The sequence below is a fragment of the Bufo gargarizans genome, chromosome 6, assembly GCF_014858855.1.
Source record: "Bufo gargarizans isolate SCDJY-AF-19 chromosome 6, ASM1485885v1, whole genome shotgun sequence".
NCBI lineage: Eukaryota > Metazoa > Chordata > Amphibia > Anura > Bufonidae > Bufo > Bufo gargarizans.
This window is the reverse complement of record NC_058085.1, coordinates 76,900,965-76,928,830: the sequence shown is the minus strand read 5'-3', so window position 1 is coordinate 76,928,830 and position 27,866 is coordinate 76,900,965. Positions and strand designations below refer to the sequence as shown.

At 41.5% G+C, this 27,866-nt stretch overlaps 1 non-coding gene and 2 pseudogenes across 1 annotated transcript; all 3 read right to left on the bottom strand.

Moving 5' to 3' along the window:
- Positions 1 to 9,588: 9,588 nt before the first annotated feature.
- Positions 9,589 to 9,762, bottom strand: LOC122942714 (annotated as a pseudogene).
- Positions 9,763 to 19,743: 9,981 nt separating this feature from the next.
- LOC122942680 lies at positions 19,744 to 19,928 on the bottom strand. Its single transcript, XR_006390639.1, has one exon. It is a non-coding gene; the product is annotated as a U2 spliceosomal RNA (small nuclear RNA).
- Positions 19,929 to 25,665: 5,737 nt separating this feature from the next.
- Positions 25,666 to 25,871, bottom strand: LOC122942650 (annotated as a pseudogene).
- Between the last annotated feature and the right edge of the window lie 1,995 nt (positions 25,872 to 27,866).

Genomic DNA, 27,866 nt, shown 5'->3' with positions numbered 1-27,866 from the left:
TCGGACGAGGAGGTTGAGGTCCCTGATAGCACCAGGCGTACCCGGCCCCGTGTTGATAGACCACAGGTTGCGCAGGATCCGCTTCAAGGGCAGCAGAGTGGGGCTGGCGCTGTCGGATTACGTGGTGAGGCATACACCAGCAGCGCAGCCCATCCTGGACCTAGTACCAGCACTGCCGTACAACATGGTGAAGTAGCGAGCACCAGAAGGGCAGTTGAAGCTGGTACGGTAGCACGTGCAGTAGTTAACCCGTCGGAGCCACCGCACAGACAGGCCCGTAGAGCCGCTGGCAAATCCTGATTGGCAGTCCCCAACTTCAGCCGCACCTGTAGTTCCCCCTTTTACCGCCCAGTCTGGAGTTCGGGTTGAGACAGCTCAGATCGGTTCGGCCCTGGGATTTTTTGAGCTGTTCTTGACTGCGGAGCTCTTGGACTTAGTTGTGGCAGAAACAAATCGGTATGCCACTCAATTTATATCCGCCAACCCGGGAAGCTTTTATGCCCAGCCTTTCCGGTGGAAACCTTCTCCTCAAGATGGGTCTAACCAAAAAGCATCCCAGAGGCCACCCAGATTTTGACCGGCTCCACAAAATTCGGCCCCTCATAGACCACTTCAACCAGAAATTTGCAGATTTGTATACCCCTGAGCAAAACATCTGCGTAGACGAGTCCCTAATACATTTTACCGGGCGCCTTGGCTTCAAACAATACATCCCAAGCAAGCGCGCCCGGTATGGGGTCAAATTGTATAAGCTCTGTGAAAGGGCCACAGGCTATACCCACAAATTTGATGGATCTATGAGGGTAAAGATCAGACCCTGGAGCTGGTCGGTTGCCCTGACTACCTGGGGAGCAGTGGGAAGACAGTCTGGGAATTGGTGTCACCCTTATTTGGCAAGGGGTACCATCTTCATGTGGACAATTTCTACACAAGTGTGGCCCTCTTCAGGCATTTGTTCCTAGAACAGATTGGCTGCTGTGGCACCGCGTGAACTAGTCGCGCGGGCTTCCCCCAATGGCTCGTTACCACCCGTCTTGCAAGGGGGCAGAGGGCTGCCTTGTGTAACCAAGAACTGCTCGCGGTGAAATGGAGAGACAAGTGGTATAAGAAGGTGTCTGTATATTTGATTCAATTGGCTGCATATAATAGTTTTGTTCTCTACAGTAAGGCTGGGAGAACAGGTCCCTTCCTCAAATTTTAGGAAGAGATCATCAAGAACCTCTTGTATCCAGGAGGTTCCGTGGCCCCATTCACCAGTGTAGTTAGCCGTCTACACGAGCGACATTTCCCCAATGTCGTTGCTGGTACCTCAACCCTACCGTCACCCCGAAAAAGATGTTGTGTCTGTAGCAGGAGGGAATAAGGCGTGACACTCGCTATTTCTGTCCTGACTGCCCTGACCACCCTGCTCTATACTTAGGGGAGTGTTTCCGGAAGTACCACACACAGGTACACTTCGCATAGGGATCACATCTCACAGGACAGGTACACAGGGCTATTAGAGCCCATTCACACACAGCTGCTGCAAACCTCTCCTTTCACCTGGGACAAAGTGCTTAATGCACTTCGCCACATCTTTGGGCGATTTGCGCTTTGCACATTGTCCCATGGGGAAGGAGAGGTTTGTCCTATAAAAAAAAAAAACACCAGTAAGCAAAACAGTTAACGTTCAGTTCCAAAAGTTAAATAAAGTTTATATGTTTTGTTCAAAAGTTATTATAAAGTTAATAAAATTATTGCGTTGCGGCCTGTTTTTTCTTTTTTGTTTTTTTTTTTTTTACCTTCCAGGCGGACCATCCGATCGACTAGCTGCAGCACTGATGTGCATTCTGACAGAAACATTGCGCTGCTGTCAGATTACACAAAAGTTGGTGTATGCGGCGCTGCAAGACGAGATTTCTCCTCTGCAGCAAAAGATACGTTTGTCGAGGCATATGAGCTGAGGAGACGGCGGTGTTCATAAGCTTTGGCAAACACTTTGTATATAAAAAAAAAAATCCCGGCAATAATTTATTCATCCACATCGATTGATGTGAATGGAGAAATCGGGTTTGACAGGGCATACGACCTAAGTGGGTATGGATTTTGGGCGGAGCTCCTATGAATGAATGAAATGTGTGGCGTTCATTTTTTTCTTTTAGCCCAGAGGCTGAACGGAAAAAAAAAATCTTATGTATGCTCAATATAAGGAGAATAGCAGAAACTCCTAATGCTGGCCATACATGTAATGATTGCGGAGACCCTCAAATACCAGGGCAGTACAAACACCCCACAAATGACCCCATTTTGGATAGAAGACACCCCAAGGTATACGCTGAGGGGCATATTGAGTCCATGAAAGATTGAAATTTTTGTCCCAAGTTAGCGGAAAGTGAGACTTTGTGAGAAAAAACAATAAAAAAAAATCAATTTCCGCTAACTTATGCCAAAAAAATTCTATGAAGGCGCCAGGCCCCTCATTGAATACCTTGGGGTGTCTTCTTTCCAAAATGGGGTCACATGTGGGGTATTTATACTGCCCTGGCATTTTAGAGGCCCTAAAACGTGAGAAGTCAGGGATCCAAATGTCTAAAAATGCCCTCCTAAAAGGAATTTGGGCACCTTTGCGCATCTAGGCTGCAAAAAAGTGGCACACATTTGGTATCGCCGTACTCAGGAGAAGTTGGGGAATGTTTTTTGGGGTGTCATTTTACATATACCCATGTTGGGTGAGAGAAATATCTTGGTCAAATGCCAACTTTGTATTAAAAAAATGGGAAAAGTTGTCTTTTGCCGAGATATATATCTCACCCAGCATGGGTATATGTAAAAAGACACCCCAAAACACATTGCCCTACTTCTTCTGAGTACGGCGATACCACATGTGTGACACTTTTTTGCAGCCTAGGTGGGCAAAGGGGCCCACATTCCAAAGAGCACCTTTTGGATTTAAAGGCCATTTTTTACACATTTTGATTGCAAACTACTTTGCACGCATTTGGGCCCCTAAAAGGCCAGGGCAGTATAACTACCCCACAAGTGACCCCATTTTGGAAAGAAGACACCCCAAGGTATTTCATGATGGGCATAGTGAGTTCATGGAAGTTTTTATTTTTTGTCACAAGTTAGTGGAATATATGACTTTGTAAGAAAGATTTTTTTTTTTTAAATCATCATTTTCCGCTAACTTGTGACAAAAAATAAAAAGTTCTATGAACTCACTATGCCCATCAGCGAATACCTTAGGGTGTCTACTTTCCGAAATGGGGTCATTTGTGGTTTTTTTTCTACTGTCTGGGCATTGTAGAACCTCAGGAAACATGACAGGTGCTCAGAAAGTCAGTGCTGCTTCAAAAAGCGTAAATTCACATTTTTGTACCATAGTTTGTAAATGCTCTAACTTTTACCCAAACATTTTTTTTGATCAAAGACATGTAGAACAATAAATTTAGCGAAAAATTTATATATGGATGTCGTTTTTTAAAAAAAAATTACAACTGAAAGTGAAAAATGTAATTTTTTTGCTAAAATTTCGTTAAATTTCGATTAATAACAAAAAAGTAAAAATGTCAGCAGCAATGAAATACCACCAAATGAAAGCTCTATTAGTGAGAAGAAAAGGAGGTAAAATTAATTTGGGTGGTAAGTTGCAGGACCGAGCAATAAACGGTGAAAGTAGTGGTATGCAGAAGTGTAAAAAGTGGCCTAGTCATTAAGGGGGGCTTCAGCTAGGGGGGCTGAAGTGGTTAAACTGATAAGAACAGATCTTTTTTTTTTTATCTTAAATTTTAAATCTCATATCTTAAGAGTAAAAAATCATCATCGTGAAAAAACATCTTTTATATTTCTCAAAAAGCATAAAACATGAAACACATTTATAAGGTAAGTATATTCCAGCTTTTTTGTTTCCATATCCTTTCTGCTTCCTCTTCTCCTAAATTTTTTTTATCTTTCCAAAAATATGTATACAAAAAATTTAAACTTAATTTAATAGATCTTTCCACTGACAAATCATGTCTTCTAAACAATACTCCTACACCTCCACAAGGCTAACTTAACACAAGATATAATAAACCAAACCACTCTAAAATCTTCCTTTTTAACTCCTATACCATAAAATACTGTCTTATACTCTAAAAACCTTAAAGTGCTCACAGCTTTTATTAATTTACTTATTTTTCTCCACACTTTCTTTGCAAATTCGCAATTCCAAAACACATGTATTGGGGTTTCACTATCATAACACCTATCTCTAGGACATTTCTCAAATCTTACTAATCCTCGTCTATGTTGAAACTCCCTCGTCGACAAACAATCTTTAATTATGCACCATGTTAAGTCACTTTGTTCATTTTGTACTCCAGGACAATTTATATTCTTCCAAATATCTTGAACTATTTTATATGAAAAGGAACCGACAGAGCTCATTTCAACACGTTCCTTCAAAACCGTCAAAATCTTCCTATGGTTCGCTAAAATACTGACGTCCAAGCTGGAAATTTTAAAATCTCTCAGAGTTGTCTCTAAAACCAAATAATGCTCTGACGGTAAAAATCTATAGGGCCTATTTAATTCCAACTTTAACCATTTATATTTCCTTATATAAAATCCTAAATTATAAATAAGAAATGGCTTAACTTTTGATTCTGGGCCTAATATAGTACTAATACAATATGCAAGATATTTCATTAAAACAAACTTTCTAATGTCAGGGAAATTTTTCCCCACCCTTTTCCTTAGGTTTATATAATTCTTCCCTTTTAATCCGTTCCATTTTTGAACCCCAAACAAAGGTAAAGCATAATTTAATAATTTTTCTCATCATTCTAATAGGTGGGATAAAAATTGCTGCTAAATATCCAATCATGGGAAGTAACACTTGTCTAATGATTAAAATTTTACCTTCTAGCGTTAAAGACCTTAATTTCCAAAAACTGATCTTTTTTCTTACTCTTTCGAGCAGGGACTCCCAATTCTTTATATTTCCACAATTATCTGAAAAAAATACTCCTAAAATTTTCAACTCCGATACTTTCTTTAAATCACCATTCAACTCCACATTAAAACCTTTGGTAGCTAAAAGACCCGATTTATCCAAATTAATTTTAAAACCGGAAGCTCCACAAAACCAATCAATAATTCTAAGAACCCTATTTAAACTTCTCTGATTCCTAATAACTACAGTAATATCATCCATATAGGCGACAACCTTAACTTGTTCTTTTCTACTTCCAGGAATAAAAAAACCATCAACCACTTTGTCTTTACGGATAGCATTTAAAAGGGGTTCAATAGCGCAAATAAATAAAATTGGTGATAAAGGGCATCCCTGTTTTACCCCACTATTAAGAGCAATTTTTCCTGATAAAAATCCATTAATAGACACTTTACTAAAACAATTCCCATATAATAATTTAATATATCTAATCAATTTTTCTGGACAACCCATTTTTTTTAAAACTTCAAACAAAAAATCATGTGCTACTCGATCATATGCCTTCTCAAAATCTAAGGACATAAGAGCTAGGCTTTGGTTTCTATCATTCATATCCCAAATAATATCTCTTAATAAAATCAACGAGTCACTAATTTTTCTCAAAGGCACCGCACAAGATTGGTCTACATCTATAACTGTTTTTATTACGCCCTTTAACCTGTTTGCTAAAACTTTTGCATAAACCTTATAATCAGTATTTAGCAACGTTATAGGTCTCCAATTTTTTAAAAGATGTTTTTCTCCTTTTTTATGTAATAAAACAATCAAACCTTCCTCCCAGGACTTTGGAACCTTCAAATACTTTTCTATATGTTTAAAAATACCCCAAAAATCCTCAGAAATTATATTGGTAATCCATCTGTTTTCAAGTTTCGAAAGCTCTTAATTGCATTTTCAATCTCATCTTTTGTAAAATCTTTTTCCAAACTTTCTTTATCTGTTCTATTAAAATTTTTATCTAACTCATTTATAAAATAATTTTTCAAAGACTCATCAATTTTTTTGGCAGAAAATAGACTTTCATAAAAATCCATCGCCTTTGCTAATTTTCCTTCTAAACCTGTTTCTCCTTCTAAAACTTCAATAAAATGTTTTTTATTAGTTATTTTTTTAAAAAAATATATATATTTAGAACACTTTTCATCTTGCTCTAGGACTTTCACCCTCGCATTGAATATAATTTCTTTCCCTTTATCATTAAGAATCTTTTTAATTTGTTTTTTCAGGTCTTCAATTTCATCCTCCACATCTATACCATTTTTCCTTAACAAAAACATACATTTAAGTTTTGCATTTAAATTAGAATATAAACTTCTTTTAACTTTCGCCTTTTTTTCAAAACCTTTACAAAAAACTTTTAATTTGCTCTTTTGCAAAGTCCCACCATTCTGATATATCATTAAAACGACTCTTGCTTGCTTTTAATTTGTTATAAAAAGACTTAAACTGCTCTCTTATCATTTCATCTTCTAAAAGCGATACATTTAAACTCCAGTGTGTTGCTCTTTTAGTCTCTATGCTACCTAAAACCAAATTACTTATTAGTAATTTATGATCTGAAAAACAATTTACTTCTGTTTTAAAATTCTGATCGCTAAAATGTTCGGATATAAAAAAATAATCTATTCTGGATTTACTCCTCTTATTGCTCCAAGTTATTTCATCTTCACTCTTTTTTCCACACACCTCCCATACGTCTTTTAAATTCTTTGAATTTATGAAACTTTTCCAGTTAGAAGCCGAACTATCCTTTTTGTTTCCTACCGAGCAATTGAAATCACCCCCTATAATAATCGGTTGACTTCCGGTTACGAACAGCTGTACAATATCAAATAACTCATTTCTTTTCTGTTTTACTGTATGCGCATACACACAAAAACACTTTACTTTCATATCTCCTTTCTCTACCTCCACCATTAATGTTCTCCCCGGATAAATTTCTTCCAAATTAATAATCTCCCATTCACCACTACACAAAAAACCAACCCCGTCACTTTTTAATTCATTTCCACCAGAAAAAACTGCTTTCCCTTTCCAAATTTTCTTAAAAAAATCATAATTCATTCTTCTTTCTATATTACATTCCTGTAAAAAGATGACATCAAAACATTCATTATTTAGATAATCATAAAATGCTGCTCTTTTTCTTGGGTTCTTAAACCCCTGAATATTCAGGGACCCACACTTAATCATCTCTTCACATTTAACATAGGGCTACCTCCCCCGCCCTCATCAGTGACAGAATCAAACTCCTCCATTTTCAAATTTTCTGAATCGCTCGAACTAACAGGAGATAACACTTCAAACACCTCCCTCTCCACTGCTCTTTTTTTCTCATCACCTCTATTTTTTTCCTCCTCATCTACACCTTCATCCTCTCATACACCTCTTTTTAGGTTCTTTACTTGCATCTCCATATGTTCTTGGCCACAAGGCACTCCACGTTGACATGCTATACTTTGCAGGGACTCCATGACATTTCGTACTTCAGCCTCTACTGTCATTGGAAAAAGATATTAAGTTCTTTGACCAGCCACCACTCCTTGAGGCACATTCACTCCTCTCTCTTCCTTATCTCTTCTTTCCCCCTGTAGTTGTTAATTTATTAGACCACCACTTTGTTGCAGATCTATTATCTGTCGCAACACCTCAACATGTTGCTGACCAACAGTTTGTTGAAGTTCTTCCCTCCGTTGTTGATCTTCATTCTGTTGATGTTGATCTCCATCACTTTGCTGTTGACTCTCACTTTGATGTTGTTGTTCTCCATTCTGCTGTTGATTATCATTTTCTCTTCTTTTTGGACACTCGGTTTCCTGATGATTGGCTCCTGGACATTCGGAACATCTTTTACAGGTAACCTCCTCGTGCCCATATCTTCTGCACGCCCTACAATATTTGGGCATCCCAGTAAAGAAAAGATAGCCTCTACACCGATTTATAAAGACAATTGGAGGAGGCCTGCAGACTCCACCAAATTCACTTGGATTCTTTTTAAAGATGACATTGTAGATCCTTTTTCCATTCCAGACTCCGAAATCTGTGTACCCCAATTTCTTTAGGGAGACTTTTTCGCAGAACCTATAAAGATAGGATTCAACTTCTTGGTCCGAAATAAGCGGACTATACATTTGGATGGTCAAAATCCTGGATTGAAATTGAAAAAGTGGCGAGACCATTATCCCCTTAAAATCTTGATTCCCTTTATTTGTGACATAAAGGGAAAAGGCTTTTTCACAAAGAAAACTTGAATCGAAGGTTACATCATGGATACCTCTTGAAAAAAACCTTGAACGCAAAAAAAATCTTCCTTTTTTATATCCAGGATGGGACATAGAATTTCCCGATAAATAAAAGATAAATCCTTTACCTGTCGCACCGCCGGTTCAACAAAAAAACGAAGAGTGTCCTTCAAAGCGAAGTCCTCTGAAAAAAAATCCGGACGATCATCATTTTGTCCTTGGTTTCTTCTTACAAACGCCATCTTCAAAACCTTTCTCTTCTTTTCAGCAAAAAAGTAAACTCTCAGTAAAGGTTTTTGAGCACTCCCAGTCCGCCAAACGTCCCGAATCCACGTCCTGAAACAGCAGCACTCTTCCAATAGCGAATCCCGAACCTCCAGCCGAAGGAATCACAGTATCTGTCCACTCCTAATAGCAGCAAGTCAATTCAGACAAGGCCAAGAGCAGCAAATTCCTGCCTCTTGACTCTCAATCACACTTGATCGACAGCCAAAAGGCTGAGAAGCGATAACCAGAAAAGGGTTCGCCCTACAGGCTGATGGTCCTCAATGCAGAACACTTGTGAAGGCGATAGCCTATAGGCCCCAGCTGCAGAGACAGTCACTGATAAGGAGTGAATGGAGAGTAGTGAAAAAAAAAAGGGTATGCATTGTTGATTGTGATGTCACGGCCCCATTGTTGAGTGTTCTGTTAGGGCCCTTGTGATGTCATCCACTGACCTGACCTTACTTGACCTCTGACCTGACAAGCCTCTTGTGACCTGTGCAGTCTTCCATCCATTGTCCAGACAAGGTAGGTCCAGCTTTTGCTGATACATAGGAAGTGCTGGACTACTTATTAGCCTCCAAGTCATCCAGTTCAAAAGATCCACGAGAGGGAGACACAGGCAAAGAAACTTTACTTATTTACTAAAGCACTAGAAAAGCAAATTGGTTACATCCAGACAACTTGCTACAAAAGGGTCAATTCCCAGGAACAACTCAGCAGCCTGCCCAGGTGTGCACAACAGGCCCAAATCAAACCCAAGGTGCGTGGAGTGGATCTCCAAACACTTCATTCATTCAGGTGATATCCAAACACTTCATTCAGGTGATAAGCCAATTAACCCATCAATTAAGCCATCAGTCTTAATTGGATTTGGGGTGTAAGGAGACTGGCTTGCTGGGTTGCTTGGTGCTGGAACAAAACCACAGTTGATGCAATTAGGAGATTGACAGACTAGATACAGCAGGTATGCAGAAAGCAGCACAGCACAGCCCTGACAGAGGAGAAGCTGAAGTGCAGACTCCTGAGGCAGGACACAGCAACTTTGCACTTGCTTGCTGTAAGGATGCTTGCAGTCCATCTCTCAATTTCATTATACTGGATTAGAAAGGGTGCACCGGTCCTGGACGTACTGCAATACCAGGTCAATGCGTGGAGTGGACAGAGCAAGCTCTTTTTCCGTCTCCCTGTTCGAAAAATCCATTTAATATATGGTCCCCAGATAGGGGACGTATCAGATATTAAACTGATAAGAACAGATTTTTTTTATTGAAAACGTCTTTATTACAATCAGTCATCATACATACATACTGTGGTACTGTGACGCAGCACAGCACTCAATAAATTACAGATATTCGTCTTGGCGAGCATGGCATTGTTATATAAAGACACAGGCTATCCTACGTTATACATCGCAATGCATGCTACACTATCATACCTATTCAATCACAATAAACCTTACAACAAAGCGTACAGACAGTGATGTGGGTGGGGGGAGTAGGGAGGGGGAGATCACATGACCGAAGCTTTATTGATAAGACAAAAACACACGGGGGGAGAGGGGTGGAAGGAGAGGGGTTTAGTCCTCTTCTTCGTCGACGTCCTCAGAGAAGTTGTAATCCCGCAGCAGGCTACGGTTAAGTCTGCGGCAGTCGAGGACGGACATGTTCTCCCTCCTGAGCATGAGTCGGTTCCTGGAGACCCAAATAGCGTCCTTAAAACAGTTCATAAGTCACCAGGCCTCCTGGATGTAATGGGGCACTCCCAAAACAGGTGATAACTGATAAGATGTTTCCTCCACGAAAGGGCACCTGGGGCAGTACCGGGTTTTGCACAGGTTGCGGGCATGCATGAATGACCGAATTGGCAGTCCGCCCTGAATGGCCATCCAATACAAGTCCTTATGCCCGTTGGTCAACCTGTTTGACGACACATTAGTCCAAACTGTCTCTACGGTGTTGTCGTGGATCCCTGGAATTGACTCCAACACATCCTTTGCTCTGATGAGTTTGTGATTAGTTTTTGGCTTCCACAAGTCGGGTTTGAGGTCCTCCAGCTGGTGTTCCCTCACAAACCTGACGACGTCCCCATAGAACCAGGGAGCGTGCCAGTTGTACGGGATGGAGCTGTCCCACTTGTCCCAGCCCAGATCCCTCCACAGGGGCAGGAGGAAAAAGCGAGACATAGCCTTGCCCGCAGAGCCGTTAGCAGTTCTCAGAGTCCGACGAACGCTGTCACAAACAAAGGCGATCCGCAGTAAAGTGGCAGGTCCGGTATGCCCTTCCCGCCCTTGCAGGGCTCTTTGTACATGATGGCTCGCTTTACTCTGTCCATCTTAGATCCCCAGATGAAGCAAAACGCTTTCCTGGTGATGACCCTGGAAACGGTGGCAAGAGGGGGCCATGCCTGTGCGGTGTACTGGAGCACAGGCAAAACTTTGTTACGCAGGACGAGTGCTTTCCCTTCAATCGTGAGGAGTCTGAGGATCCACAGTCCGATTCTTTGATTCACCTTGGCCAAGCGTTCTTCCCAAGACTTGAGGGCTGCGCCTTCCTTCCTGAACCAGACTCCAAGGATTTTGATGAAGTCTGGTTTGATGTTGAATGGGAAGGGGGCAGAAGAGGCCAGTTGCCAGTCCCCGAAGAGCATGGCTTTTGACTTGCCACAGTTGAGTTTGGCCCCTGAAGCTTGTCCGAACTCCTCGCAGGTCTGGACGAGTGTAGTCACCGAACGCCGGTCGGTACAGAAGACGGTCACGTCATCCATGTACAGCGAGCACTTGACCTCGTGATGTCCTGGTCCTGATAGCCTCCGCAAAGGATTCTATAACACAAACAAAAAGGAGAGGTAAAAGAGGGCAGCCCTGCCTGACCCCAGAGAGGACAGGGAAGGGGTCAGTCCTCCAACCGTTCACCAACACCGTGCTGCAAATGTCAAGGTATATTAGGTCAACAAAGGAACAAAACCTCCTGCACAGTGCCTTGCCAATGTACTCGTGAGAGACCCGGTCGAATGCCTTCTCCTGGTCCAGGCTGACCAGGGTGGCATGAACACGACGGTCCTGGATGTAGTGCACCGTGTCTCTCACAAGAGCGAGGCTATCTTCGATCCTGCTGCCTGGAATGCCGCAGGTCTGGTCCGGGTGGACGATTCCGCCGATGACGACCTTCAGCCGGTTGGCTAGTACCTTGGCGAGGATCTTGTAGTCCACCTTCAGGAGAGAGATGGGACGCCAGTTTTTCAGGTCAGATCTCTCCCCCTTCCGCTTATACAGGATCGTGATCATTCCTTCCCTCAACGATGGGGGCATCCTACCCTCCACCACCATCTCCTCATAGAGTTCCAGCAGGTCCGGACAGATCAAATCCCCCAGTGCTACATAGAGCTCTGCTGGGGGGCCGTCACTGCCCGGGGTCCTGCCGGACCTAAAGGATCTAGCGGCAGAGAGCACCTCCCCCACAATCAGAGGGTCATCCATGGCGGCCGTCTGGTCGGTGTTCTTCAGGGAGTAGAGGTCGCTGTAGTAGTCTGTGACGACTCCTATTACTTCCTCCTTCCCCGAACGAATGTTGCCGTCGCTGTCTCGCAGTTCGTTCTGGGGCATGTGGCCGGCGTGGAGTTTCCTGAAAAAGAATACACGTTGATGAGCTTAACCGGCTCTCCCGCCCAGGAGCCATCTACGACAAGAAGCCTGCACGGAGTCAAGTGTGAACGCGTTTCCCCTGAGGAGGATGGCAACCCCAACCGACTTACAGCTGCCACCACCGGACCAGTAGGAGGGGCCATGGGTCCACTGCCTGGCCAAGTGGTTGTAGGATCTAGAGGGGGGCAAAGCACACTCCTGCAACATGTAAACGTCGACAACCTGAGAAGTAAGGAAGGCTAGTATAGTCTGACGTCTAGACCGATCCCTAATGCTCCTAACATTGATTGAGAAAAGGTTAAAGTTTGCCATCATGTAAGAGAAAGAAAAAGGTTAGCAGAGAACGATACAGCCTATTTACCACTCCGGACGTTCGGCGGTTCCTCTATTTCTTGTCTGCTGTCTGTGGGTTGCCCCTGCAACAGCGCAAAGGTGGCTACGATCTCTTCTAGAGTTATCTGTAGCCGCATCGGGTCAGCGGTTGCCCCGTTGGCCACTATTTCCTCCACTTCGGTCTCGTCGAGGCTAATGGGTGGGTGGAGGGATTGCTGTTGGGGGTCCTCGTTGGTGGCCACCAGTTCTTCCATCTGCTGTTCTGTTTCTTCTTCTTTGTTGGGTGAGGCCACGTCCTCTACCTCAAGCATCTTCTTTTTGGAGTGGTCAGCCACGGGGCTGTCCCTATCCTTTCTCTTCCCTTTCCTCTGGCTGACATCTGGGGAGACAAGAGGGGGAAATTCCTCCATAGAGAGGGCTACAGCAGCTGGAGGAGAGGTTAGTTCTGCTATAGTGGTGACAACGGGGCGGGTTGGGCTGGGGTTGTGGGAGGGTGCCACTGAGGTAATGGGGAGTTGGATGTGGATGTCCTCAGTGGTGGTGACGACAGGGCGGGCGGTTGGGCAGGAGAAGGAGGGGACGGGAGCATGGGTGGGCGGAGATGTCCGCTTACCCTCTTTCTTAGATAGCTTCTATTTGGGCTGTGTTGCCGCCTGGGCCGAGGCTTGGGAGGGTTTCCATGTGGCCGGAGCCCTGGCTGCGACTGAAGCCCAGGTGCCGTCCCTCTTTGGGCAGTCCTTGTAGACGTGGGAGGCCAGCCCACACAGGTTGCACGCCACCTTCTTTGGACAGTCTTTGGTCTCGTGACCTATGACCCGGCAGATTCGACAGGGATCCTCCTTGCAATTCCTCAACTCGTGGCCCTTCTGTCCACATTTCCTGCAGAACTGTGGCATATCCAGGTAGTAGATGAGGCCGTGGGAGTTTCCGAGTGAAAAATACTGGGGCAGGTGCTGGAGGCCGTCTTCTGCGGTCGCGTCTTTGTTCAGTTTCACGACCGCTGACCACTTTCCGGTCCAGAAGCCGAGTCCGTTCAGGATGTGGGTGGGTTCCCTCACCACTGTGCAGAATCGATTCAGGAAAGTGGTGATGTCTTTGCCGGGGGTGTGTGGATTCCTCATAGACACCGTAATCCTTCTTTCCTCCCTCTGAATGGGGCAATTCCCAACAAAGTGAGAAAATGTGGAGTCCGATGCTGCCGATTTCACCTTCTCCCAATATCTTCTACAGATGTTGATCGACGCAAAGGTCACGTAGAAGATCCCGGTCATAAAGGCTTGGACGCTGAGGGTCTCCGGCTTTGAAAATCCATGGTCCACCAGCATCTTCTGGCAGAAGATTTCCTCAGTCATTCCGGGGTCTTTTCATCCACCTCCTTCAGCTTCATGGCAACGGTCTGCCGCATCCAGGGCTCTAGTGAAGGGGTGACCTGGCCCGGCTTTCTGCCACCTTTCTGCCGGGCAGAGGCGTCTGGTCCAGCCCCAGAGGGTCCAGGGGGCTTGGTGGGTTGGGGCTTCTTGGCTGGTCCTGCAGCCTCCTTCTTGGTCTTGGGGTCTTGGAGGTTGTGGCCATGGCTACTTCCTTCTAGCCCTCTTCCTGTGGTGTCTTCGCAAAGCGTCCTTTTGCCGCAGGGGGCGGGGCTTTGCTGCTTCCTTCTTCCTTCTTGCTGGGCAGAGCTTCCTCCGGGGAAGGTCTTCGCCGAGCTTCTTTTCCTTGTCGGGTTCCCCCGAGGCCGGAGTCTTCAGTCCTCATCTACCGGGTTCCTCGTCGAGTCTTCGCAAAGTCTTCTCCTGAATCGCAGTCGGAGAAAATCTTCCAGGAGTCGTGTTCGGGCTGTCGAGATCCAAGTAAGCACTGTCTAACATCGTACACCAAGACTATTAAGCCACAGGTCAAGAGGAGGTCGGAGAACAGAGCACTCTTGTTCCCTGGGGAATAGCCCTACACCCAATAGCAGCAGTGAGCTGAAGCTGAATTTAATCAACGATGCTCAAAGGCAGAGTGCAGAGGCCTGGGCCGGCAAGTCAAGGCAGACTGATGAGAACAGATTTTTTTTAATTTTTTTTTTAAACCCTTTAGGGTTAAATATTAAGTACATTGTGGAAAGACATATGATATCTTTTGTCCTCAGCATTTTATAAGTAACTCATCATTAGAGTTATTCTTTATTAATATTTTATTCCAATTAAACTTTCACCAAGAATCGCAATTTTTTGTGTTTCCAGATCCCTTCTGAATCCCTAGCATTCTTATTTTGTTCCCATAAGTAAATCACATACAGTTTTTTTTTTATATTGAAAATTTTTATTGTTTTCAATTTTTTCAAGGCAAAGTACATTATCCAATAAGTAAGGCGTACAACAATACATGTGACATAATCATAAGCGAAGATCACCTAAAGCAAGGTGTCACATATAAAAACAAGAAACCAAGGGGCTGTTAAGCCAAAACTTGACAGGTATCAGCACATCCATCAATTCTTTAATATGACCCCCTAAAGTCATCCATACTTCCTTTGCATAATCACATCCCCATAGCAAATGTTCAACTGATTCATTCGCTCCACATTTTTCCCTTGGACACATTTCAGATCTAACCAAATCTCTCCTCTTTTGAAACTCACGAACAGGCAAAATATTGTGACAACACATCCATGCAATGTCTGTCTATTTGACACCCCTAATAAAGAATTTCCCCCACACTTTCTCTGCTGCATTCTGTCTCAAACTAAAAATGTTGCATGCATTCTCATTTTGTTTAAGCTTATTTCTCACAACCTGTTTGTTTTTAAAATCAATCATACCAATAGACACCAAATCAAATCAAATCATTCTTTACAATACATTTTTCAATCATAACATACCACTTTGGACATCTAAACGCCACAGGCACTCTAGCATCACACTCCGCCCGTTTGAACCCATATAACATCCATCCATGAACACTTACCTTTCTTTTCCAACAAACATACCATTGATTTAATGTAATTAATACCTAAAAACACTTGCAAACTCATTAATCCTAATCCACCATTCTCAACTGATTTACATACGTACTCTCTTTTCAACTTTTCCATACGGCTTCCCCATAAAAAGGAAAAAAATTATTTTTTCTACTTTCGTAGCTTTCCCCGTATTCACCGGATAAAGTAAAAAAACAAACAGAACAATAGGCAATACCACAGCTTTTATAATAAGGACTTTGCCTATTAAGGAAAGATCTCTCAACTTCCAAAAATTGAACTTTTCTCACCCAAGATTTTTACCACACTCTCCTCATTCTTCACATCCTCCATTCTTGTACCCCGATCACCAAAACATTTGAAGACACACTTATTCCAATTTACCTTGAATCCAGATGCCCCACAGAAAAAATCCAAACATAACTTTCCTCTCCTAATCGCAGCCATATTATTATTTTATGATCACTACATCATCCATATAACCTAAAACATTTACCGTCTTACCCATGCTTCCCGGGATCAACAACCCACTCATAACTTTCTCTTTCCTCATTAAACACAACAAACTTTCAATAACAGAAATAAATAACGTGGGTGACATGGATCATCCCTGTCTTACCCCAGATTATATCTCAACTTTCTCACTTAAATTTCCATTCACCAAAAATTCACATGTAGCCTCTTTATATAAACACTTTACCCCATTAAAAAAAAGAAAAGAAAAACCCATTCTTTTCAATACAACAAACATAAACTCATGTGCTACTCTATCAAACGCTTTTTCAAAATCCACCATAAAAAGCATACATTTCCTTTGACGACACATACAATCACCAAATATATCACAAATTAAAACTAAATTGTCAAACATACTCCTACCTGGTACCGCACATACTTGATCACCCTCTATTACACTTCCAATTACACATCTCATTCTACCAGCTAAAATACTACAGAAAATCGTATAATCTGCATTCAATAAAGAGATTGGCCTCCAATTTACCAGATGTCTTTTGTCCCCTTTTTTATATATCAAAACCACTACACCCTCACTCATACTTTTAGAGAACACACCATTCTCCCACATAAATTTATAAATTTGCACCAAATCATCACCCATCCAATCCCATGCTTTCATGTACAAATCCACTGGTATTCCATCTTTCCCCGGGGTCTTATACTTCTTACTCTTGATAATTGCAACTCTTTATTTCCTCCTGTGTAATCTCACCATTCATGAACTCATCATCATCTTTGCTAAGTCTTCCCCAACACCTCTCGCATTAGATTTCCATCTATCCACTTTTTGCAAAAAGATTTTGATAGAACCCTTCAACCTCTTTTATCACATCTTTACCACAAACACACTCTCCGTTTTTATTCAGAATCACATCCATATTGGCTTTTTTGTTGCACACTTTTTTGTGGAAAAAAAAAACTCGTACATTTTTCATTTATATCAAGATACTCAACTTTTGACCTATAGATAATTTCTTTTCCTTTGCATCCTTGCTTCTTCGAGCAAATCATTTACCTCCACACCAAAATATCTTAATTTTAATAGCCACTCGTACCTAGCATTCAAGTCTTTATATTTATTCCTTTTCATTCTTGCTTTTTTGTAACCCCATTTTTTAAAGAAAGATTTAATCTTTCCCTTCACCCATTTCCACTATTCTAAAACATTGTTATACTCTTTTTTTCTTATTTTTCCAAAAAGCATATATAGTTTTAAAGGCAGCCATCACCGATTCATCCTCTAAAAAAAATACTATGCAACACCATAATAACATGTGATCTGAGAAGCAAGTATCCCTTTGTGCGAAATCTTTGCATTTTAAACCATTACTTAATAAAACAAAATCAATACGTGAAGTAATACTACCCCTATCTGACTTATAAGTTGACATTGGTGGCTTACTCATACATGCACCTACATCTACAAAAGAAAAATAATTTATTATCTTGCACACACGATCACCAGACGTGTCTTTCTTTCCCCCCTCAATCACACAATTAAAGTCACCAAGTAATATTGTATCAATTTTTCCAATAATTCCAATCTTTCTTCCTTTCTCACAGAATTATACACATTCACAATCCTCACTTTACAATCTCTGAACTTTACAATCGCAATCACACACCTATTCACCTCTACTACTGTGTAACTATCAAAACTAAACTCTTTGCTACTTAGCAAAATCCCTACACCATCATTTTTGTTCACAGTTGAACCAGACCAGATGGAAGCACCCTCTGGCCAATCTTTTTCTGCAGAAGAGTCTGATATTCTGCATTCTTGTAAGGCGATTATGTCCGCCCCTTGACTTTTAAGGAAGTCCAAAACTGCTACCCTTTTAGACCTTGATTTAAAGACACGGACATTTAGGGATAGGACATTAAATGCAGTTTTGGCATCCATACTTGGATTTTTTTCCAAACATAGTTTTCAATTTCCCATATTTTTCTCATCCTAGTTCGTCTGGGTGTTGGTAGCCTGAGACCAAAGCTCCAGTTCTGTGCTCTTCTAAAAAAGCTCTAGCATTTGGGCTTTAGGATGTACGGTACATACCTTCCCTGATCGGGCTTGACTCATCAGTCTTTGTCTTTTTGGGGTTGCACCTCCTTCTTCCTCAGACGGTCTTATTGGAGCATTAGAAAAATCACTTTGTCCAGCCGGTATGTCCTGGGAGATTTCAGACCCAGTATGTTCAATAATCGAAGGCCTGGAAGGTACAATGCCCTCCACTCCTTCATCTTCGCCATCTCCCTGTAGCCCACTGGGGAAATATCCATGCCACCTCCTTCATTTTCCTGCTCTCCCTCCACATTAGTTTCTGTCTGAGGTTCAGGGTACTCAGCCCCATCATCAGAAGGCCCTGCAACATCACCTCTTACCATCTCTGTGTATGTCCTTTTACCAGCCCTTAATGGACAGTTTCGAAAAACATGTTCTCCCTGCCCACACACGTTACAAACGAGTGGATTCGTGCACGATCCAGCCAAATGTCCAGTTTCACCACATCGGTTACACCTCAGGATAGTATCATCACAATTTTCCACCGTGCGACAGTAGACCCTACACATACGACAAAAGGAAGGGATACCGGGAAATACCGGGAAAGAAAAGAACTCCTGCGTCTCTTCCTATGGCAAAGTTCTGAGGGGGGTATTGCAAAGCGCCTTCTCTACTCAGGTCCTCAAGAAAACAGACAAAGAACTTTAATTTCCCAGTCCAAATACCTTGTGAGTTTTTAATTGGGAGTGAAAACTTTATATATGAGCAATAATTTTGCAAAAAAAGCTCAATGTTCTCTCTCCTTACATAAGGATTAAACATCAGAACCACCAGCTGTACATCGTCCTTATATAATAGAATGAAAGTTAAACCATCCATTTCAGGGTTTTTTTCATTAGACCTTAAATACATAAGAAGATTATGACTTGCTCCAGGCGAAGCCATTACAAGCGTGTACATACCCCGCCTAGGATCTTGCAGGCAAAAGATGTCTTCCCGTCTAACGTGTATGGTCTTGAAAAGAATTTCTTGCACGATGATTTCCAAAGTAAAAGTACTCTTCTTGTCCTCGTCCACCGCGATACCGTATCCATTTTTGACCCGAGGTTCCCCGGTCCTGGCATGCCAAATCCGCACTCCCATGATCGCTTTCTCAAAGGAAGCCACCAACCTACCCCCAAAGCAGCAGGCAGCTTAAAGCCTACTAGAGGCGATGCATGGTTTGGACTTGCTTCTGACAAGAAAGATCTTGCCAAAAGGCCGAGAAGCGATAACCAGAAAAGGGTTCGCCCTAAAGGCCGATGGACCTTAATGCAGAACACTTGTGAAGGCGATAGCCTACAGGCCCCAGCTGCAGACAGCCCGGGAGGCTTCTTCCTATCACAAACCAGGGAAAACGTGCGTCCTACGCTTTGGAATCACCAGCATGCTCCTCTTCGTGTTTTTCCTATCCTCATAGCTCCGCCCACCACTTTTGGTAACGCCTTTTCTTCGCACGCAATTCCTGGTGCCAAAGCACCAAAGGAGTGAGTGAATGGAGAAGTAGTTAAAAAAAAAAAAGGTATGCATTGTTGATTGTTCAATTCCATTGTCAATTCCCAGGAACAACTCAACAGCTGATGCAATTAGGAGATTGACAGACTAGATGCAGCATGTATGCAGAAAGCAGCACAGCACAGCCCTGACAGAGGAGAAGCTGAAGTGCAGACTCCTGATGCAGGACACAGCAACTTTGCACTTGCTTGCTGGAAGGATGCTTGCAATCCATCTCTCAATTTCATTCTGTTTTTTTTTATACTGGATTGGAAAGGGTGCACCGGTCCTGGAGGTACTGCAATACCAGGTCAATGCGTGGAGTGGACAGAGCAAGCTCTTTTTCCATCTCCCTGTTCGAAAAATCAATTTTAATATATGGTCCCCAGATAGGGGACGTATCAGATATTAAACTGATAAGAACAGATTATTTTTTTTTGACCATTTCAGGTACGTATTCAGCACTCAGTATAAATCATCTCGGCATCTTTAAAAACACCAAATCTATAAAGAGTACTTTCTACTTCATCATCATGGTCTTTTTATTTAATTAGTCAACCAAGAAGAAATCTCCACTTTTTATACTTCCACACCCCCTCACTATCTAAACCACCACTGTGCTGACTATCCCATTTGTAAACAAAATATAATTTAGATACAAAAAGTTTCACACATTCCTCCACAGCTAATGACTCTCTCTTAAACAACCATAAATTCCTCACATCCCACAAACTTTCCATCATACAAAACATTATAAACCATAATATTCTAGTATTCTGTTTACCACTTGATCTAATACCACACAAAGCCACTTTCCAACTCATATGCGTAACACCCGTCAATTCTTTTACCAACCCCCCAATTCCTTTCCATGCTTCTTGCGCATACCTGCATTCCCAAAACAAATGTCTTACACTTTCACTCTTACCACAACTTTCCCTTGGACACAATTCAGATCTTATCAAACCTCTCCTTTTCTGGACCTCTCTCACAGGTAACACATTTTGCAAACCCAGCCACACAATATCTTTTTGCCTATTCGAAGTACCTTTAATTAAAAAATTCTTCCATACCCTCTCAGCTTCACATGAACCCAAAACCCAAATATCACATGCAATCTCCTTCTTTTGACATATATTCAACACGTATTTATTATTCTTAAACTCATCCATCTTAACACTTAACAAATCATGGTTCTTAATAAAAAACTCTATTACCATATACCATTTCGGACACACAAAGGCAACTGGAACTCTTGCATCTCTCTTCTTCCATCTCAAACCATACATCATCCACCCTGCCATGTATCTCATCATATATGCACACTAACTCTCTTTCCCAATCAGAACCACAAAACATTTAACATAACCTATACCAAAAAACAATTCAAAATTCGGAAAATCCAGCCCACCATTCTCCCTTAACTTTTGCACATATTCTTTTTTCACTTTCTCCATTCTACTCCCCCATAAAAAAGTACCACCATTTTCTCCACCTTTTTAAACTTCAAAACATTCTTAGGATACATTCCAAACACAAAGGATATAATCGGTAATACCACTGCTTTCACTATTAGGATTTTACCAGTCAAAGTCAGCTCTCTTAATTTCCAAAAATTCAACTTTTTTTCAATTCTTTTCCCGCATCCATCCCAACTTTCATCTCCTTTCATATCATCATTAAACAACACCCCTAGTACTTTAATCGGTCCTTCCTCATATCTTACATCCTCCATTCTTACTCTATTATCCCCAAAACATTTAAAAGAACATTTATCCCAATTCATTTTAAAACCTGAACCTCCACAAAACAAATCCAAGATCTATTATCATTATACAATACATTCACACATTTCCCCATACTTCCTGGAATTAACAACCCTTTCATTACTTTATCATTTCGCACCATACACATCAAAACCTCAATCACACTAATAAAAAATACCGGAGACATTGGACACCCTTGTCTAACTCCGGACACAACCCTTATCTTACCACTCAACTTCCCATTCACTAAAATCTTGCTTCCCACTCCTTCATACAACATCCTCACACATTTCAAAAACCTCTCTGGATACCCCATCCTCCTTAACACCTCGAAAATAAATACATGCGCACTTCGATCAAAAGCTTTCTCAAAATCCACTGATAGGAAAAATAAATGTATGGTGCTATCTTTACAATCTCCAATCATATCCCTTAATAAAAACACATTCTATAACATGCTTCTCCCAGGCACAGCACACACTTGATCTTCTTGCACCACCTTACCAACCACCTCACGCATACGATTCGGCAAACATTTACAAAAAAATTTATAATCCACATTCAACAAAGTGATTGGTCTCCAATTACTCAAACATTTTTTCTAACCCATTTTAAAAATCAACTCAACCACTCCTTCTTTCATTGAGCTATGCAGGACTCCATTTACCCACATATATCTACATACATTACAGAAATCCTCACCCATCTAATCCCATGCTGCCACATATAATTCTATCGGAATCCCATCCTTTCCTGATGTTTTATTCTTTTTTGTCCCATACACAATCTTCTTAATCTCATCATCAGTAATATCTTCACACAACAATTCTCTATCCTCCTTACTTAAAGTATTTCTTATACAATTAAATGCATCACTCATCAAACTCTTATCTATCCATTTTTTTGCATACAATTTTGCATAAAATTCCTCAACCTCTCTCATCATTCCATCCCCACTCACACATACCCCTCCATATCTTATATATATGTTTTTTCCCACACACCTTTTTAAAGAAAAATCTCGTACATCTCTCATTTTTCTCCATCCACTCAACTCTTGACTTAATTTTTTTTTCTTTCCCCTTACTCTCAATAAACTGTTTCTGCTCCTCCCTAGCTTTCTTAATTAAATCATTCGCTTCCACACCTAATTTCTTTAATTTCCTCATTCATTTCATTATATTTATTCCTCATCATCCTTGCTTTTTTACATCCCCACCTCCTAAAGAAAACTCTTATCTTCCCTTTCAACCATTCCCACCACTTCAGAATATCATCAAACTCACCCTTCTTTCTCCTCCATTCCCCATATTGATATCTAAAAAAAAACATCATTCTTTCATCCTCTAACAAACTTACATTTAATTTCCAAACACCTTTACCATACATATTTTTGCTCACACCTTCCACACCAACTTTTAAGCATTCATGATCTGTAAAAAACACCCCGTTCTGTGAATAACTTATACAACTAATATTTTTAGAAATGAAGACAAAATCTATCCTCGACTCTATTCCCCCTCTATCCGATTTGAAGGTATTCGGTGGTGGTTTCCCCATTACTGCTTCGGCCGTATCTAAAAGAGAAAAATCATTTATCAATTGCTTCAATTTAGCTCCTGATGCATCTTTCTTTTCACCCTCAACTGCACAATTAAAGTCTCCTACTAACACACACGGCATTCTACCTACCAGTTCAAACGCTCTTTTTTTTGTTGACCCATAAACATTTACAACTTTGATCTTCTACCTTTTAAACTTCACCACCACCATCAAGCATCTCCCAGGTTCCACCACCGTATATAATTCCACACTCATAAATTTATTTTTTAACAAAATACCCACACCCACGTTCCTATTCCCACTCGCCCCTGACCACACAGACTTGCCATAAGGCCACTCATCAGCACTTAAAGACGTCGTTATCCCGCATTCTTGTAGGCAGATAATATCTGCGCTTTGATTTTTAACATAGTCGAGCACTACGGCTCTCCTTGCTCTTGATGTCAAGAGTCTAACGTTCAGGGATAAGATATGTAAGGCAATTCGCTCTTTCATGTCTTGAGCCATCGGTTAATATATTTTCCAATCCTCCATCTGGAAATCAACCAAACTCTTCTGGAATGTGGCCATCTAAGGTAAAGTCCCCAGTCCCTGCTTCTTCTAAAAAAACTATCTCGTTGGAAACATCAGCCGCCGGGAAAACACTCTCATCTCCAGAACTGCCAAAGTCACTGTATGGAGAATATGCCACTCTGGCTTTTTTTGTACAAGCCTAATCATCCTCATCCTCAGACCTTGTATTTGTTTTAGAGAAGTCACCTTGTTCACCTGCCACACCAGTGACACTTTCTCCACTCCAAATATTCGGCGTCGTAGGGTCAGCAATCTCTGATTTCCCCCTCCCCTTGGAGGCCAGTCGCCTCATCAGACGGAAGGGGAAGATCCACCATCTCATGGGAGCATTCCATATCTCCCTCCTCCTGGAACCTGGTAAGGTTCTTGAGGTTTCCGAAATCTCGCCGGAACCTGAGCAATTACCGAAAAAGATCCTCCAGAGGTTATCTGGGCGGCATCTGCATATGTTTTTTTCCTCAGCCTTGGATTCAGAGGACAATCTCTGAAAACATGACCTGACTTTCCACACACATTGCACATCGCCGGGTTCTCACAGGAGCTGTAAAAATGCCCCTCCTGATTACACCTAGAGCACATCATTTTTGTATCTCTGCAATTTTCCAGAGTATGGCCATATACCTTACATCTCCGGCAAAAGCTCTGAGCTCCTTCAAAAAACAATAGACCTCTATCTCTTCCAATAGAGAAGGATTAAGGAGGGTAACACATACCATCAGCACATGATGTATCACCTTTGAATTTTACAAAGTATTTGTGTTTTCCGGTCCACAACATCTCGGAATTCAGAATCTTATGTGAATACCTCACGTCACCACCTCACAAAATCTGCTCAAAAAAAGTGTGATGACATCCACAGACACATAAGGACTGTACATTTAGACCACCAGAGGCACATCATCATTGTACAAAAGCGTAAAAGTCAGCCCATCTAGCTCCGGATTATTCTCTTGGCTTTTCAGAAACATGTGCAAGTTATGACATGCCTGAGAGCTCGTCAACACAAGGGTAAAGCGACCCTTCCTCGGGTCTTGTAAACAAAGGATATCATCACGGCTTACATGTAACAACTTAAAAAGTACCTGGTGAACAAGATGCTTCATCGTGAAAAGCTCCTTCTTCTCTTCCGCCACATCGATACCAAAACCATTTCGGACCCGGAAGGTCCCAGCCGAGCGCATAGTAACGCCCATCCTCAAGCCGTGCACCGTCCGTCCTCCACCGTCCGCCGTCTGTCCGTCCGTTGATCGCCTTCCCGACCTCTTGTCTTGGCTAAGTCTGGTCAAGCCATGATCTTAGCCAAAAGGCCGAGAAGCGATAACCAGAAAAGGGTTTGCCCTACAGGCTGATGGTCCCCAATGCAGAACACTTGTGAAGGCGATAGGCTACAGGCCCCAGCTGCAGAGACAGTCCGGAATCACCAGCATGCTCCTCTATGTGTTTTTCCTATCTGCATAGCTCCGCCCACCACTTTTGGTCACGGCTTTTCTTTGCACGCAATTCCTGGTGCTAAAGCACGCCAAGCAGAAAAACTGATAAGGAGTGAATGGAGAAGTAGTGAAATAAATAAATAAATAAATAACTTGCATTGTTGATTGTGATGTCACGGCCCCATTGTTGAGTGTTCCATCAGGGCCCTTGTGATGTCATCCACTGACCTGACCTTACTTGACCTCTGACCTTACAAGCCTCTTGTGACACGTGCAGTGTTCCGTCCATTGGCCAGACAAGGTAGGTCCAGCTGTTGCTGATACATAGTAAGTGCTGGACTACTTTTTAGCCTCCAATCATCCATCCAGATCAAAAGATCCACAAGAGGGAGACACAGGCAAACAAACTTTACTTGTTTACTAAAACACTATAAAAGCAAATTGGTTACAAGCAGCCAACTTGCTACAAAAGGGTCAATTCCCAGGAAAAACTCAGCAGCCTGCACAGGTGTGCACAACAGGCCCAAATCAAACCCAAGGTGCGTGGAGTGGAGGTCCAAACACTGCATTCAGGTGATAAGCCAATTAACCCATCAATTAATCTTTCAGTCTTAATTGGATTTGGGGGTGTGAGGAGACTGGCTGGCTTGGTTGCTTGGTGCTGGAACAAACCCACAGCTGATGCAATTAGGAGATTGACAGGCTAGATGCAGGTATGCAGAAAGCAGCACAGCACAGCCCTGACAGAGGAAAAGCTGAAGTGCAGACTCCTGAGGCAGGACACAGCAACTTTCCACTTGCTTGCTGGAAGGATCCTTGAAATCCATCACTCAATTTCATTCTGTCTTTTCATACCAGATTAGAAGGGGTGCACCGGTCCTGGAGGTACTGCAATACCAGGTCAATGCGTGGAGTGGACAGAGCAAGCTCTTTTTCCATCTCCCTGTTCGAAAAATCCATTTAATATATGGTCCCCAGATAGGGGACGTATCAGATATTAAACTGATAAGAACAGATAAGGTTTTAACATAACTTTATTTACTAATAAAAGTTCATGCATAAAATAAAGTCAATAATAATAATCATAATAGTAATAATAACAATAAAATATCAATAAAAATAACAAGGAGGATAAAACACTTTCGACACACTATTGACACTTTCTTCTGGTCCCCCAAAATGTCAGGCTCCAATTCCTGGAGGCGCAGGAGCCTGACCGTCTTTTCTAGCACCGCGTAATGTTTTGGGGGACACAGAAGCACAGGAGAATTTAACGTTAAACGGAACCACCTTTTAAAAATCATACCAGCAGCATATTTTAAAGAAAATGCTAAAAATACCATTGGATTTTATCATCTTAAAACAGAAACAAAAATACTTTTATATAAAAGAAAGTAAAAAGATTAGGAACATCCTTCCCACCATCCTCTTTAGACTTATACATGATATCACGCTTAAGTTTCTCCATCTTGGATCCCCATAAAAACCTAAAACAAATGTGGGTTAACTTTTTAATATATAAAATTGAAGGAGGGAATACCATGGCTACATATAACATGATAGGGATCAATACCATTTTTATTATTAAAATTTTCCCCTCCATTGTCAAGTCTCGCAAATTCCACATTAAAATTTTCTTTTCTATTTTACCTATTACCGAGTCCCAGTTAACAATACCATCCATCATTTACCTGATTAAAAACAATACCTAGAAACTTTAAATTATCCTGTTGCATATGGATCCCAGGCGTTTCGGAGTAGTCCCAATTCCCTGTATAAAAGCAATCACACTTATTTGCATTAAGTTTAAAACCCGACGCTTCACAGAAAAAGACAGTATTTCTCAGGGCTCTTCTCATTGTGGGGGAATCTCTTCATAAAATCGTTACGTCATCCATATAACTTAATACTTTTAGATGGACTCACTTTATCTTTTCTCAACATGGCTAAAAGCGGTTCTATAGCACAAATAAAAAGCAAAGGGGAAAGCGGGCAGCCTTGTTTAATGCCAGATAACAGAGGGACACCATTAGTTAAAAACCCATTAATTGAAATTTGGCTAAAACAGGATATGCATAAAAGTTTAATTCGGCTTATAATAAAATCAGGTATTCCCATTTTTTGTAAAACTAAAAAGAGATATTCGTGGGATATTCTGTCGAATGCCTTCTCGAAGTCTAGTGATAAAATTGCCAAACATTGGTTTCTATCTTTAAAATACCACAACACATCTCTCAGGACATTTAGGGACTCAGTAATGGATTTTCCAGGTACTCTACAGACTTGATTTGGATGTATTATTTTTCCAATTATGGGTTTAAAACGGACTGCTATCAGTTTTGCTAACACTTTATAATCTGTATTTAGCAGTGTAATAGGCCTCCAATTTTTGAACAAATTTTTATCCCCTTTTTTAAAAATTAAGAGGGAGGTAGTTCTTCTATTTTAAAAGTTTCTTTATACAATAAAACTAAATACTCTTTTAAATAATCCCAAAAAGTTAAATAAAATTCTATGGATCAGGAGCCTTCCCCTTAGAAAAACTTCTAAAAACAAATAAAAGTTCTTCTATAATAAAATCTCCAATTAAAATCTCCTGGTCTAAAACATCAATCTTAAAATCAAGGGAATTAATAACATCTAAAAAGGATTTGTCTATTGTTTTTTTACTAAAATGGGCATTAATTCCGGATCCGGCCTTGCGGCAAGTCTTCAGGATTTTTGGCCGGAGCAAAAAGCGCAGCATGCTGCGGTATTTTCTCCGGCCAAAAAACGTTCCGTTCCGGAACTGAAGACATCCTGATGCATCCTGAATGGAATTTACTCCATTCAGAATGCATTAGGATAAAACTGATCAGGATTCTTCCGGCATAGAGCCCCAACGACGGAACTCTATGCCAGAAGACAATAACGCAGGTGTGAAAGAGCCCTAATAGAGGTTTTCCCTTCGAAGCTTAAAATAACGTCACGTCTTTTATTTAATTTTTTAAAGAAAAAGCGGGAGTATTTTTCGTCTACTTCAAGCTGTTTAACTCGGGAATTAAAAACTATTTGTTTCCCTTTG